This window comes from Salminus brasiliensis, chromosome 4 (genome assembly GCF_030463535.1).
Source record: "Salminus brasiliensis chromosome 4, fSalBra1.hap2, whole genome shotgun sequence".
Taxonomy (NCBI): Eukaryota; Metazoa; Chordata; class Actinopteri; order Characiformes; family Bryconidae; genus Salminus; species Salminus brasiliensis.
Window position 1 is genome coordinate 33,977,446 of NC_132881.1, and position 16,984 is coordinate 33,994,429.

The window sequence follows — 16,984 nt, forward strand, 5'->3', positions numbered from 1 at the left end:
CTTTAGAGCTATTCCACAGAGAAACCAGTGGTATCCAACCTGAGATACAACCAAAAACCTGAGATATAACCATTCATGTTTTTTTTAGGCAACCAAGGGTTGTTCTTCTGTGTCATTTCTCTAAGAAATTTTTTCTGGTGCGTTTGTGTTTAAAAAAGAAGGCGGTTAATAGACATACAAAGGTGACTTAAAGTATTGGAGCAAAAGCAGCAGAGAAGAGGCATCTTGTTGACTTGCAGCTGACCAAGTGACCCCTTTCTGACCCCCTAAGCCCCTTTAATCAGGGCTCTAGTGCAGTAGCTGTGGACCATGTGATAGATGATGGATGCACTCAGGTCTCAGATGTAGCTGCGGTTCAATGTGCCACTTTCCTGCTCTAATCTGGATCAGCTCACACCAGCTCACACTCAGCTTTACAGATATCCATATCTGCAGACAAATCCCAACACAAATGTAAGCCTTCAATCAAACATGTTCACCCTACAGCTCATTCCTTAAAGCTTTAGAAATATTCCAACCCTGAGCTTCACAGGTGGCAGTTTGAATGTAGTTATATCAGGTGTGTGTCGATGCCAGGAAGGAAGACACTTCTGTGAGAAATCAATACTTTAAAGCTGAGCTGTCTGTTTGTATTTCTTCTAAATGCAAAGAAAAAAGGACAGTATGAGAGTCTGCATGGCCACTGCACATCATCAGTCGGGATTAAACAACCGGACTCGTACACATACACACACTTTAATGATTTCATGAAATGTAGAATAGAGTAGAACAGGAGGAAACATCTTTAGTGTCATTCACACTTTGCTCTTCCCCCGACATGTAGAATTACAGTATTCATAAATCATTACACCGGTCTGTAGTCTTAATACACTACATGTTCAAATGTTTGTGGACACCTCTTCTAATTAATGCAGTCAGCTAATTTAAGTTGCACCAATTGTTACCTGTAGAGATGTGCAGCCAATAAAAAATGTCTTTCTGGAGCAGACAACATGAACCTTTTGGCACCATGCCTAGTGTCAGGCATGGGCTAGAGGAGCAGCTGAACTGTTTTTTTTTTTCTGGAATGATGGTGTGCCATCCAACAGGTGGGGTGGTGATCATCCAACATCTTAATCTCACTAATGCTGTTGTTGCTGAATGCAATCAAATCCTCACAGCAATGCTCCAAAATCTAGCAGAAAGCCTTCACTGGACAGTAGAAACAATAGCTGGGTAAACTCTTTTTAAATACCCTTTCTGAAGAAACAAGGAATGAGTAGGTTTCCCAATACTTTTGTCCATATAGTCTCTTCTGTTGTATGATTGTACAGAACAGTGTTCAGAACCCAATATGTCTTTTCTTAATATTTTTCACATTAATTAAAGAATGTAACTTATTTGAAGTACCTTTAATGAAGTTACTGAGTTGAACTTCATTTCTTTATTCATCATGTTCTGAAGAATACAGGAGAACTATCATAAAACAACTTCTAGTGGTTTCTCTTCTAATGGATGGTCCTTTAAAGAAACATTTGTGTAAATGAGATGTCAGCATGAAGAACATTTCGTTTAAAAATTAAAAAAAGTTTAAAAATTCTCAGCTAAAGCAGTAAAGGTTCTGCACCAATTAAAAAGTTTTCTTCTATAACTTCAAGGACTCTCAGCCATTTAGGATTCTTCTTTTTCTTTTTTTTTCAAATTATGACTTCTGTGGCATGTGTTTTGGATAATTCTGGAGGCCTGTTTGATGAACAAAGTCACTAAAGAGGTATCAATATCACAAACACATTAAACCCCAAAGAGCTTCATCCCCATCAAGTGTGTCTAGTCACAATTATCAGAGAGCTCCCCTTACCTTCAGTTAGAAACAGAGCACCACTATCAGAGTGCTTACTCTTATGCTTACTCTTTCTGTCAGGGCCTTGATGTTCCCTGGACATTCGCTGCAATAGGAGTTGACATGGCTGATTCGCCTGGACATAGTACAGACTCAGGGCTGACTGACAAGTAGAAGGCAAATGCCTCTGCAAAACACACTCTCCATTTTCTCCACACTGCCTCTCCAAGGCCATTTTTATGTTTCAGGCAAAGCTTCATGTTTTGGAATTCCAAATGGAATCACTTGTATTATGAATGACAAAATATATGAAGGGGAAAACACATTGCATATTGACATTGCATATTTATATGGTTCTATTGCATTTACGTAGTGTTTTTATTTAGGGACGCGGGTGTCAAATATTGACAAAGGTCTGAATTTGTCTAGTCATATAGAAAGCTGTCCAGCTCTTGTCCAACCTTTTGGGTGGGAACTAGTGATGTGTAGGTGTTTATACAGTCACATGTAAAAGTTAAGATGAAAGCCTTGTCTTTTTTATATAATTAAATACATGTAAAATGTAATTTATAAAAATACCTTTTTCCTTTAGGGAAAAAGTTAGGACACCCACACATTTATTACTGCTTTAAATGCCTAAAATCAGGTTCACCACATATATAAATAATAGATATAAATATAGATATACAGGCTCAGTGGTTAGCGCTTCGGGCTATTGATGACAGGGTTGTGGGTTCGATACCTGGGCTCGGCAAGCTGCCACTGTTGGGCCCCTGAGCAAAGCCCTGGGCGCTGGAGTTGGCTGTCCACCGGTGTGGGTGTGCTCACTGCCCCTAGTTTACTAGTGTGTGTGTGTGTGTGTGTTTACTACCACAGATGGGTAAAATGTGGAAGACACATTTCACTTTTACCTTTAACACAATTATAATATTGTTAGAGGGAATTTCAGAGGAACCTGCCTTATTGAAACCTCATACATTTAGTAACAGTATTTAATAACAGTATTTAATAACAGTTTGGTTTGCTATTGATTGGTAAAGTGAGGATTATTACTATGGTGAGATCCATAGTAATAATCCGAGATGGCCAGGTCAACAGTCCAACAGTAGACCACAAAATTGGATCACAAAAGAGACCATCTATCGACAAACTAAAGCTGAAATGTCACACAGCTGAAAGAATTCTGGATGGAGGAGTAGGAAAAAACATTGATGTCAGAGACTAGTAGATCATTATAGAAAAGTTCAGGAGACTGTTATTTCAGTCAAAGGGGGAACTACCAGCTAGTATAGGTTTATAAAAATACATTTCTTGAATTTTATGTGTTTAGTTATGTTACATCCATCTCTCACTATTGCTCAAATGTGCCCAAATGTTTAAATATATTTAAAAAGACTTTTTATGGGGTGTCCTAAATGTTTTACATGATTGTATACAATGTGTTGGAGTGTGTGTGTGTGTGTGTTAGATATTTGTTGTGAGTGGATAGTGTTTACAGCTTTAATACATGTTTAATAGAAACAAATAAAAACCTAGAAGAGCAAACACGGGCCAGACATAGTGGTCAATTTGACAGCAGTGCTGTTTTGTGTAATTATTCCTTTTGCAATAATTGCTATCTTTCCCTATTTTCCCCTAGTAGCCTAATTATCATCAAGTGTTCAACTGAGATAAGAAAGCTAATTGGCAAGTACAGAGAGGATCATGAGCACATGTAAAGAGGCATGGGGACAAGGATAGTCCCCAAACATGGGACATAATAATAATAATAACAATAATAATAATAATAATAATAAAACAGTGGTACAAAGTTTTCTGCACAAAGCCAAACATTATTGCCATCATTTGTAGAAATGCAATATTGCCATAAATGGTGAAAGAGCTGAACTGAGCTGAAACACACAAGGTGGATCAAAAGAGAGATATACAGCTGATGAGGAAAGATAGTACTGAATAGAGCTCTGTTAGCACATCTGCCATCTGTCGGATGCCTGCTTATGGGTGACAGTGTGACAGTGCAGTGTGTGCAGTAGCCTTTGTTCTTCTCCACCATTCACCAGCAGTGCCAGACCCTCTGTCAGTCCGTGATAGAACTGTGCCTAACCCAAGAAAAAAAAAAACGAATCCGTCTTGCTGTGCTCAGGACAGGCGTGGCATACAGCCTTGGTCAATGTTATTCTTTGTGTGTGTCTGTTATGCCTCTGTCTTCTTCATCTCCTTCAAGCTGTTACAACTGTATCATGATTTGCACTCTGCAAAGTAAGGCATCTGATTTGTCCTGGACCTGTGTTTACAAAGAAATCAATGGCCTAATGTCAATACACTGCTGGAACTATCTTAAACTTCCTCATGCTTCATTCTCTCTGCGGTGTCTCAAACACATAAGCAATCCCCCGTTTCAGTCTGTATGCACAAGGCTAAGTCAAATAAATATAGAATCTTTACATAGTGATCAGGTGAAACAAGGTACATTAAGAGAGTTACATGTACTTCAGTAGTATTTTGATGGATTTGCATGTTGCTGTTTTTTTATGTTATACATTTTCTATTTTATGTTTACACTTCAGACCTTTGCCATTCATGATTTATTTTAAATCTGCAATACATTAAAAAAGAGAGGAGCTGTGCTAAACATGGCTTTGGTGAAAAATGCTGGACGTAATTAGAAGTAGTTCTGTAGTTCTAGATTCTTCAGACCCTCACTTACCTCTATTACAAACATGGTTCTTTAATGACATTGCTCAAAGGGCCTTTTACACCTGGCATTAACATGCGTTTTGTGTATGATTAGTATTTGGATATACTTTGACTGTCTAACTTCCTTCTCATCAAAACTGTCCTGCTTCGGGAGACTCTGAAAAGTTGAGAAGAACAGTGGGGGCTCTACAATGCTGTGGAATAGTAGATGGTTCTCACATTTCCGTAACGACTTTACCAAAAACCAGACTGTTTAAAGCTCAAGGGAACAAACTCTGACAGAGAGGAAGAACATAAAGAGAGGGAGATAAGCAAGAGGATGGGAAAGAGAGAGAAATCCATGGTAATTATTACTTGTATTTCCATTTTCCTGACGGAATCAGGAATCACAGAAAGCACATTCCATTTACACTTGCATTAAATGTGGACAAGATTCTTCTCTGGCCACCTCTTAATGTGGTGTAAGTGATCCTATCCTAATCCGATTACAATGCATGTTGAGGATGCCGATCACCAAAAACGCTGTTAATGCCGGGTGTAAACAGACCCAAAGAACCATTTGAAGCACCTTTATTTTTAAGAGTGAAGAGAGAGCATTTCTAGCTGTTGTAGGTGGGGATCAAACTGTATTTCTCCCAACAATATGTCCAGCACTTGACCAGACATGTGTTCCACTCTGGAGCCCTCTCTAGTTCCGTTTAAAAGAGGTATTGCCCATGCATTTTCATGAAAAGGGATTGGGGGGGGGGGGGGGGGGGCGATTAAACTGTCATATTCTCTCTCTCTAAACGAAAGAATAAAAAAAGCTACAAAAATGGACAGTGGGCTGTGCAAAGCTAAGCTTAGCTCACAAACACATGGCAATTGTGACTGCTGTATTCATTCTGCCTGTCAGAAGCAGCCAAAACCAACAAAAGCAGCACTGCGACCTGGCCCAGCCCTGTCCTAATAATTCATCACCCTGCCTCTGTAAATGTGTGTGTGTGTGTGTGTGTGTGTGTGTGTGTGTGTGTGTGTGTGTGTGTGTGTGTGTGCGCTGGAGGAAGAGGGATTGTGTGAAAATAGTATTAATCGACTACAGCAGATTGGTAGATGATCATTTGACTCCCATGTGACGCAATTTTGAAAGCATCCATTCACAAACTCTCATTGATGTTCTATCAGTAAGCTTACACAGAGTTAACCATTGCTGAAAAATTCAATACAAGCGTAAGAAAAGCAGCTGGCATCTTATTTAGATAGTCTTGAAAGTGTGGTATTTACGGTGTTTTCTTCATTGCACAGTTAAATTTACACTAAACCACCTTGTTGTACAACAAGTATGCCTTTAGCTTAAGCTTAAGCAGACATGGCACAGCCAGATCAATCTGGAGAATATGTTACTGTTAAGAGGTGTCGAGCTATTAAGGGTAGTAGTCCAGCCTGGCCACTCGCTTAAAAAGGAATTTACCTCTTTATCTTACAGCTCTTGATCTACTTTATTGGAAACAGAAATAAAAAAATACCCATTATTTAAGGTGAAACACTGAATAAGCAGGAGTCCCAATACTTTTGTCCATTTAGTGTAGAGCCTTTTTGTGGTTAAATTGTACTTGGTTGCCACAAAATAATACATTTCCAGTGATCATATTTTCTAATGTATTTTCAGTTGAACTCCAGCTCAAAATTCACAAGAAGATTCAAAACAATCAATGATTTTATATCAGTGCTATTTGTTTTATTTATTGCATTAAGGTTCACTGTCCGTCCAATGAAGGCTTCCACTAGATTTTGTAGCTTTGATATATATGGATATATATATATATATATACCAACTTTAACTGCCATAGCTTAAAGCCATAGTCAATATAACTGAAGTAGAAAAACTCACTTCTATCAGATCTTACTTTTTATTACTTTAGTGAATACCAGTCACAGAGGGCAGAGTTTCCCATTTTCCCTTGGTTTCTGAAACAATCGAGCTGGTCTCTGCCATTCTCTTTCATCACCTCTTGACATTCTAGTGGTTCAATCTAAGACAGAGTAGAGCATTACTCAAGCATCACCTGCTCCCTGTGTCACTCTATCTTGACAATGTCTGCAGTACTATTCCTCTAGACCTCAGCAAAACACACACACACACACACACACACACACACACACACACAGACCTTTCTTATTTTAAAGGGAATACAGATTAGTATAGAAATTAGCACAACAGATTAGGTGAGAACGCCCACAGTAATAGCTAGTACTTAACCATCAAGGTTAACTACTCATTAAAAAACTTTCCAAGAATGGGCCACAACCTATAAAGTGGCACCTTCATGCCAAAGAGCTGTTTGTAAAGGTTGCCAGAAGAATCCCTGCAGTGCTACAGAGGAACAAATTAAAGGACCACAATTTGCTATTGATACTTTGGAATGGGTGCTGTTGCCAGATGAGACCAAAACGTTCTGGCCATCATTGATCCAGGTAGGGTGGAAGTGTTTTTTTGCTGCCAAAGGGCTCTGGGTCTCTGTAAAGATCAATTGCATTGTGAATTCTAAAAATGTCCCAGGATGTTCTGGCCAAAGACCTGGTTGATGCTGCAAGGAAGCTACATCTTCTTTGACCACAATGACAATGAAGAACTAACACTTACAAATCAACAACAGAAAATCAGCACTTTGTCATATTAGTTACCTAACTCCTACCCATTTCAGTCTTGTGAACAAATGAAGACACCCCACGAAAGCTTGTGTCTTTTTAAATATATATATTTTTATATACACTTCTGAAGGCATTTCTTTTAACAATTTGTAAAATGTCATTAACAGAAATGCTATTTTCTTGTAAAGAAAACAGGTAGGACCTATAGCCAATCTCTGACATCGATTTGAAAAGGGCTTATTTTCAACAGATAAAATCAGGGACATCAAGACATCAAAAAATCAGACATCACAATTTCTTGGTCAAGATCCAAGGTCTCATGTCATAAGTAGACATGAGGAGGAGTTTGGGTCAGAGTGTTCTTGCATTTTACATGTTCTTTGTAGTGTAGTTCAGCACCTTGAACAGTTCAGTAAACAGATTAAACTGCCACATGTGGAAAAGACTTGAGAGAATATCAAGTTACAAGCGCAGGCCAAAACCTTTAAAGGTGAAAACGTATCCAGATGCTACTGTGTCCAAGATTCAGAGCAGTATTGATTAGATTTGAGTATAATGTCTGATGCTGCATTCAGGAAAACAGGCCTATGAAATTGGTGAGTTATGAAGGTTGTAGAGCTGCTCTTGGTTATGTTGTCCTAGTCACTGCAGGTAATTAAGACCAGGGCTGTTACAGCAGGACGGATCAGGCAAAGAAGGACACACTGTCCTTTTAAATTACACATTAATCTACCATCCCGACACTGAACATCCTTCCACTGAGGACGCAGTCAGCTACTTCCTCTTATAGCTCAAGCAATCTCAAGAGTACAAAAAACTTTCATGGAATTTTTGCTTGCTTAAAAACAATGTAAGGGGAAAACAGAGGCCTTACTGTCAAGTAGAATTAAACTTGAGAAACCATGCAGTTCAGTTTACGCCACTTGGAAGATGTAAAGGAGAGATCAGATATCTAATCTTATCTCTGCAGACAATTTGCTTTTTTAGTACATGCTATGCATACGCAAGAAGTATCTAAGCACTGTGCAATCCGAGCTGCTCAGCTATAGATGTTTACTGTTTAGGTGTATAAGAGGAAGTGCTTAATTTTCTTAACAACTGATTAAAAACCCTTAACTTTTATGTGAAGTGATCAACAAGAAAATATATCAAAACAGTTATGTGGTTCACTACTTCTTAAACTACAAATCATTCTTGTACATTTCCTGTCCTCATTCCAGGTCTCCTCAATCTAACTGCTGGCAGGGAGGATTATCCCCTTTGTGCATTCATTCCACACACTGATGTATTATCTGCATTAAGGCCTGTTTTGGATTCTGCCCACTGTCTAACATTTCCAAAGAGAAGGGATGGACATCAGTATGAGCTCCCTTCCAAAATCTCTCTTTGTCTCTCCTACAGCTACAAAGTGAAATGTGCTGTTCAGCTAATACATGTGTACACCCTTTCAAGCAATTAGCAATTAGTCATATTCAAACTAATTGAATAATGTGCATTTACAAACCTACAAAACAAAATAATTCCACTTAGAAGATCGCCTAGTGATTACAATTCCATGCACCTTTTCAGATTTAATTGAAGAACTGCATTAACCATTAAATAACTGTCAAAATAATTTGACTTTTTTCAGAGGGAACGCCACCAGAAACTCATTTACTAGGAAGCTCAGAAGTTGCAAACATTAGGCAATTCGGGCATTCCTCCAAATGGGTGAAATGACATGCATAAAGTAATTAAATGACAGAGGCTTTTCCTTCCTTCCTTTTTACAATTCCTAAAGCCATAGACAATGCAGTCCAGCTATCCTATAGTACAAATCTAGAGCTATCTGTTAAACTTGCCCAGTTCTTCCTACATGAAAGCAGTTTTTGCATTATCATGCTAGTTTCAGGCACATATACCGTGCTCACATGTGTGAATGCAGTATAGCTACAATACTGACACAGGAGCATAGTATGGATCAAATGCTTATATATTTGAGATCATTTAGCCCATTAATAATGTGACATGGGTAGGTGGTAAACTGGGCTACAGCACATCGTTGTAATATTTAAGTCTTTCTGGCTCAAATTTAAAACATAATTCAGCAGGATGTAACTGTTTGTGTCCAGTAGTTGATCATGGTCAAGCTCACATGTTTGCTTTCATTTGACCATTATCATTAACATGTAGGGATTCCCTGTTATTGGATCTATACATTTGTTATGCAATCATTTTATCATTTTATTTGGTCTGCAATTTGTTCTTTATGCATTTTTAATTCACTATAGTCCTGTATTTAGTTTTAACCCAAATGAATTAGGTGTGTTTGGATAAATTGGATATATCCCACAAATGACTCTATTTTGAGTTAGGTGAACATGTCTGACCATTTACTACATTCAAATAGGATCTTTGAATTTAACTTACTATAGTTAAGTTTAGTGTTAGCAATTGGCCTGTGTACTGTTTTAATAAAAACAGGTGACGTGTCTATTTTACTTGATGTTGTTTCCCACTGGTTCCTGGCACCATCTATTTGCATACTAGGCATGTCCTCCCCAATTCACTATAAGTGTGTTATCATTCCACCCAAGGCAACCTTCTCTTGAGTGTCCATTAATGTTATTTATTTTGAATGGCTGCCTGGTCTTAGCATTGGACTGCAAATTACCATGTTGCATGCTGTTGAATCTGGTTCTGTGCTGGCTATGTACTACTGTGCATGAGGATTATACTAATGGTGTTTAGTGAGATGGGCAGTTCTCAATTTACATTTAGAGAATTAAAGTTCTTGTTTGTTTGTTTAACAAAGTTTAACATATTCTTTTCCTCTTTATTGGCAGTCAGGGACTAGACTCTGTAGGAGCATTTGCATATGTAATGTGTGCATTATATATGGTCACTATGAGAGCTAAATTTAGAAATTATAAAGCTTTATTTAGATTATGTTTTTGATTTATGTTTAGAAAAACATACATACACAGCGACTTTGGTAGGAGGTGTAAATCTGAAATAGAGCAGAGCTTCAGTATCAGATGTTGCAGATGACACGCAATCTGACAGTGGAGCTCAGGCTGAAGGCCTCTGGTAGCTGGATGGCTGAAAGGTTGTAAAGTATCAGCTCTCATTAAGCTGGACCTCCATGGTGTCCAGCTAGCTGTCTCAGGCCCCTCACCCTGTTTACATCTTCAGATTTAAGACACGTGCCCCAGTGAAGGCCATCACTGATTAATACCTCCATCTCTCAAGGCATGAGCTGACACACAGAGCCTGGCAACTTCAATCTGTCTAGTGATCACAACTCAATCAGCAGCCCTGTCTGGCTTCAAAGCCCAGATCCATCCATTTCTTACAGCTATAAATGGAGTTGCAGGCCAACCGCGCCACATAAATTATCCCATCTACTCAGGGACAGATCATGGTCCTATGAGGTCTCTATGCATAAGCATCTTTAAAAGACATCCCACTCCACTCATGCTCTATATGGACAAACATACATAAATACAATATCAATAAAACACTAGTGATGTAGAGGCATGTGTTATAGTAGTGCTAAACAGAAAACCCCTGTAGGTATCTGGAATGAGGGCATTCACCATGTCAGGGAAAAAAAAACATCAATATCCATCCATCAACTGGATTGCATGGGCAAGTGTTGAGAGGTCATGTATGGCTGAAGGGTCTTAAGAGACAACAATTTTTCATGTATTTTACATTGTGCCAACAGTCACTGGCTATTTATAACTGTTTAGCTACATTAATTTTACATAGCCAATAGACTGGCCCCAAGGCTCCTGAGGGTTGGAATCCTGTATATGTGGCTCCAATGGCCTTGTCCATTATAAATTGCTCCCACTGAGTATATTTGATGCTAACCACCAACTGCTACACAAACAATGCTGTTCACACTCATCTGTGTACCTTCTGTCTATATGGAAAATGAAAAAAAAAAACAGTCCAATAAGGGGCAGCTCAGAATTGAACCATCCCTACCCACAACAGTAAGGGTTTGCAGGACAAGATCAACAATGAGCATGGCAACAACTGAGGAGACTTTATTGTTGTTTACAGCAAGAAAATGGCAGAAACTAGCAGCAGAAGTGATTGTAGTCATGGCTTGCTGCAGATATGATGCCACACTGTGGGAAACTGCCATAGTGGTTTATGTTGGTATATCAGGGACATCATTAGGCTAGTTTATGAGGGGCTTTAGTTCCCCTGAAATATCATTTAGGCCCTTAAACAAATGTGCATTGTTAGTTAAATACATTTTTCCATTTAATCATTGTTCAATTAATGCTTCTACTCTATTCCATTGGTGTCTCGACTGCTGAGACGGAGTCGACAAATGTTAAAGCTGTGAGAGAATGTTGGCTAAAACCATAAGGAGATTAACATAATCCTTTCCTCCCCCCAAAAAAATCTTCCTGTCCTGTCACGCTAATGCTGTTGTCTGTTTTGTTCCTTGTTTACCTGCCCTTATGTCTCTTGTCATGTGCTTAACTCTATATTTTGGTTCCTCTCCTCCCATGTGTCCACCTGAGCCCCACCTCGTCATTAGTGTTCCCACCTGTGTGCAGTTTTCCCAGGTGTTTTATTGTAGTTTGTGTATTACCAGCCCCTTTTGTCAGTGTTCCTTTGTCAGGTTTTGCAGCAATCCCTGTTTTATGGTGGCGTGTTGATTTTAATTTGATTTTGGCCACCAAGCTTCCACTCTTTGACAGTTACAGAGTGTAGCTATCCATCTACAATATGAATTTGTGGCTAATTATGAGTAATGTGGCTAGTAACAGAGTTTGACCCTGTTCATTTCTAGTTCTTTATATAATATAGATAACTTTAGGTTAAAGTGAGCTGAGGTTTTTCTTGGGTAAATAGCAAAGCACTTTTGGTAAGTCGCTCTGGATAAGAGTGTCTGCTAAATGTCTTAAATAGTAAATGTTAAAAGTGTTTTATGACAAAATCACATTTATTACAAGATTTACTAATTGTCCCCCTCTGACATGCATTCTACATTTACTGCTAATACTGGCCCAATAGTGAGACCCAATATCTGATTAGCCACACAAACGTGTCTTAAAATATCTAAAAAATCTGTATTATATTGTTTTAACATAATCCTGGCACCCTGTCCAGGTGGATTCTTGCCTTGGGCCTACTGATTCCGAGTTGGATCCAGAGCCATCATAAAGGGAGGAGAAGAAGATGAATAAATAAATAAATGTCTAATGACAATGGATGCATAAATGTAAAATCTGGCAGTAAAACATACCTCTTATCTCTAAAAGAGTACAAAATCATGAAGTGTAGTCAAGAAGTAGTTGGATGGCATTAGTGATCAATGATGAAATAAAAGTTGGCATAATGAGCCATCAAGTCATCAGTTGAGTGGTCGATATCAAGCAGGTCTTTTTGAGCTTCTATTCATTTATACTTTGCAAAGCTCATGTCTTCTCTGTGATTCTAGAAATCAGGTATTTCTAAAAGTGACGGTTTTAATGTAATCCCACAGGCCGAGAACGCTGGTGTTGGTCAAAATGGCTAGCACTGCATTGCTCAGAGGTGTAATATATTCCGTATTGAGAGCAGTGATCAGGTCTGGGCAAAGCGGAAGGACTCCTGACACCCTCAGACTGCTCTGTGATTGCCTCTGATTGCCATGACTTATGATGACACGTTAACCTTTCTCTATCTGTAGTACCCAGGGGTCGAGGCAAGTGGGTATAAATAAACCTCTGTGGTCTCTGTGAGAGTGGACTCGTGCTCAAAATACAAATATTCCCCAATGTGCTGGGTAGTTACATGCTCAGCACACATATACACACCTAAACACTTAAACAGAAAAAATGAAAAAATGAAAAACTGAAAACTGAAAGTTTTGGAGTTTCAGCTATCATCATCTGTCAGACGAGCAGTCCATCTGCCTACTTTTAGTCACCTTATATCTTGCAGTGACACTGCAGCATCGCTGGTGACCTTTGGCAGTGCAGGGCTGTCTCTGGGGATGGGGCTGCTGGGATAGAACTCCCCTAAAGAGCTTCTCCAAAACACCTGATTGATGCTTGCAGTTAATGAGGCATGAGGAGGAGGAGGGTCATCTTTATTTAATGGCCAGGGTGTTCTCTCATTCACTTGTCACCAAAAGCTGATCTGCACTGATCTACAGCTCCACAAGCCACGATAATGAAGACATTAGCATAGATGGCTAAAGCATCTTTGATGCTGAAACTCCTCCTGTCATTGGCTGCTATAACCTGTTCACAACTGCAGTCCTCAGCATAGGCACATTGCGTAATGCTGTTAATTTGCTGTAAAATGATTATCTGTAATAAAGTCAGCACTGCATTTTACATTTTACTCAAAGGGAACATGCAAAATGCCCTATTCTTCTATCAAAGCTATCAAAAACCTTCCGCACTAAGCTGTCAAATGTTTAGCATGATGCTACTTTGAAAAGGTGCCTTTTTTATTAAAAATAATAAATGTTTTATGAAGAGAATAATGATGCAATGATGATGATAATAAAATAAAGCTGTTTTGAGAAATGTGACCTGTCCTCTAAATCAGAGTTCTTGTAAAATTCATTATACCAACTCTGCAGTCAAGTTGACATCACAACTAGAAAATCTAAACCCTTGAGAAATACAGATAAGAAGTACAGAAGCCAACAGATTGCTCATTCATTAAACCCAATACTGACTTAGTTTGAAGAGAATGAGGGAATCTCTGTCCTGTGCTATTTCATCAAGATTGATCTCATTTGTAAGGCTGGACATTGTGTTTGGCTGTTTAACACGTCAGCGTCCCCCAGGAACAATTCACCGTTTGCAGTAGACTGCTTTCCATTCTGCATGCATAGGTTTGTGACACTGCGGCTACAACAGCGTTGAATTCTTCTGCCTCATCATAATGCAGAGCTGTTGGCACTGCTGTAGGACACATTTATAACCAATGATTAACTTTGCTCATAAATTAACACAGACTTTCAGAAGATTCAGTATCAATGTCGACTTATATCTATAGCAATATGAAAACATAATAACACTGCAGAATGATAAATATATAGAGACTATGATTATATGAATATAAACTTTGTCCCCTTGAGGGGTGTCATCCATAGTCAGATGGATGGTCTGACTATGAAGTGACCTATTAGAATTGTGTACTTATTTCATAATACAAAAAGGTGCGACAAACAGGTTGCCAAATAAATTATGTATAATATATGATTATTAAGCGAACTGAACTGAATGTAAAAAAAAAAACAGCATGGAGTGTTTATTTAAAAAATAGAAGGGTTAGAGTAATAAAATAGAGCAAACTCTTTGACATTATCTCACTCATTTCTCATTTGTATTGCAGAACAAACTCAAAAAAGTCATAAGCATACTCTGTAAGTGTACCCTAAAATCTTCATAATATTTGCATGAAGATAGTCGTTCTTATTTTATGATTCACGAGGAGCTCCCATTCACTAAATACACCAAATACACACAACTCAGCCTGTCATGTATTCGAAGAAGAATTGAGAAAACAGCTGTGCCACAGCATTTAGCTTTTCTCTGATCCTTATGCATTAATGCAGAAATGGTAAAGATAAGGATTTGAATCAAGTTTAGATTATGTTTAGGATAAGGGTCATCGCTGTCCAATGAAAAACATGTATCTCCAGAAAGGTGACTTTACAGGAGAAGGCAAAAACATTCTTAAGTTTAAATGGAAGTCAATGTAAGAGTTTATTCCAAGTCATCTAGCGAACTTCTGTTGGTATATTTATCCAGACATAGTTACATAGTGTACAGAGCAGCTATGGGTTCAAACTAAAAAACTAAGAAACTAGAAAACTAAAAATGGCCAAAAATAGAAATGTTTTAATTGGACAGCAGTGGTATGTATGAATTCCTCTTCAGACCAGATTGTGTATGCATGTCTGTTTTAGTTAAAATAAAAGAAAGGTATTTTTTTATTTTGGACCACACACAAACGATTTTTAATGTCAGCTGTAATAAAAACTGACTAAGCAAACAATTTGTTCTGGAGATTTAGCGTTGAAAGACACTGGGCCTCAGTGGCATAAGCATAGTTCTCACAAGGAGAGCTTTAATTACTCAGTGTCCTCTCAGTGTCCGTTGTGACACCCTCTCTATATCCATCAAGGCTGTGCTTTTAAGAGAGAAGATACTGCTTTTTCTGGGTACATTATCATGTTAAAACCCTTATTGCCATGAGAACAGCTTATAGCTGATTTCATAACTTGCCATATCACAGGAGCGAAGGTGAAGAACAGCAATGAAAAGCTATTTATGTGTTCCACTCATTAAAAAAGCACATATTTTATCATTACAAAGTGCAGGATGCAATCATCTTCATATGGTATAAAATAGAAAGCACAGAGCATGAGGAACAGGAAGAGGACAGAAGTTAAAACAAAGCACTAGTAGTTCTAATGGAGGATTTTAGCAAACTCTTTTTTGGAGAGAAAAGATTTAGGTACACAGCAGCTTTTCAAAAGTCCACCATACCCTAACCTGTTTCAAATTTATATAAAACCTATAAATATTTAATAAACCAACAGCCAGCAAAGCAGTATAACACCCCTGCATCTGAGTTGCATATAACTCTTGTGCTAGCCATAAAGTGTGGTTCTTCCAAACCTTATATCCGATCGTTATTTTCTTAATATTGTCCTCATTGTCTAAAGATAGGATTGGATTTCAAGTGAATTTTACACACACAAGCAAACTAAATGTGTGTGAGTGAGCGTGCACTACAGAGACAGAGTTACAAGGGAAATTCATGAGGCGTTCTCCTATAAAACAATGGCCAGTGGGTCTTCCCACTATTAACAGTTCAAGCTGCTAAAGCCAGCTTTACACTACACAATTTTTGGCATGATTTTTCAAGTTGTTGACTGTTTTTGGAGATAGAAGCCTCAGGTTGAAGGTAAATCTGTGTTTGCTTGACAGTCTAATAGTGAAATGTGTTATGACTTAAAGTTAGTGCAGTGACCAGCTACAAGTCAGGAGAAAGCCCAGGGTTTCCCCTTTGTGAAAGATCTTGTAATTTGTGACCCTGTGCCACTGATCATTGACCACAAGCACTAAAAGATTCCTGATTACAGATGTTGTGTAGTGTAAAGAGGACAACAATCTAATACCTCAGAGTAGTGTAGTGAGAACCTGGCATTACTATACAGCAATTTACTATAATCCTGTGGTGGATTTTTACCATGTCCCGAGGTATTCCTCCACTGTGACCCTGACAAGGTAGAAGTGGATAAGATGGATGGGTGGGTGGAATTGAATATAGCCTATGATGAGACCATACAGTAATATATTACATATTACAGTAATATGGAGTTTAAGAAGAGAATAGCTAGAGAGTTTCACTTAACTCACACAGGGAGTGTAGAGAGAGAGGGGAGAGGGAAGACCCAGAGACAGTAAGACCAGTTATGCTCTTTGGGACTCCTGGCTGTGGATGGCTGTGGCATCACTGGAGATTCAACCTGATTTTTGATGGCTTTCCACTTGCCTACTGGGGAAAACCTATGATCAAGCAAAAATTGTGTTCAGCTGAGCAGTCTAATATCCTTATTCCGCCATATTTAAGTACTATTACAAAAAACCCACCCCAGGCAGATTAACATGCTAGATTAACAAATCATGACTATTTGACAAATACTAGTGTGTCTAAGCACACATTACATAAAATCAAATAACACGCATTGATTGTAGAGGAGAGTTTTATCCTAAAAAGGTCTATTGGAAAGCTGAAATCATATTTTTGGCATATTTAGTGTGAGTGTACTTAAATGGGCTTTTGAGAGCTAGCCATTGGCCATTTCCGACACAC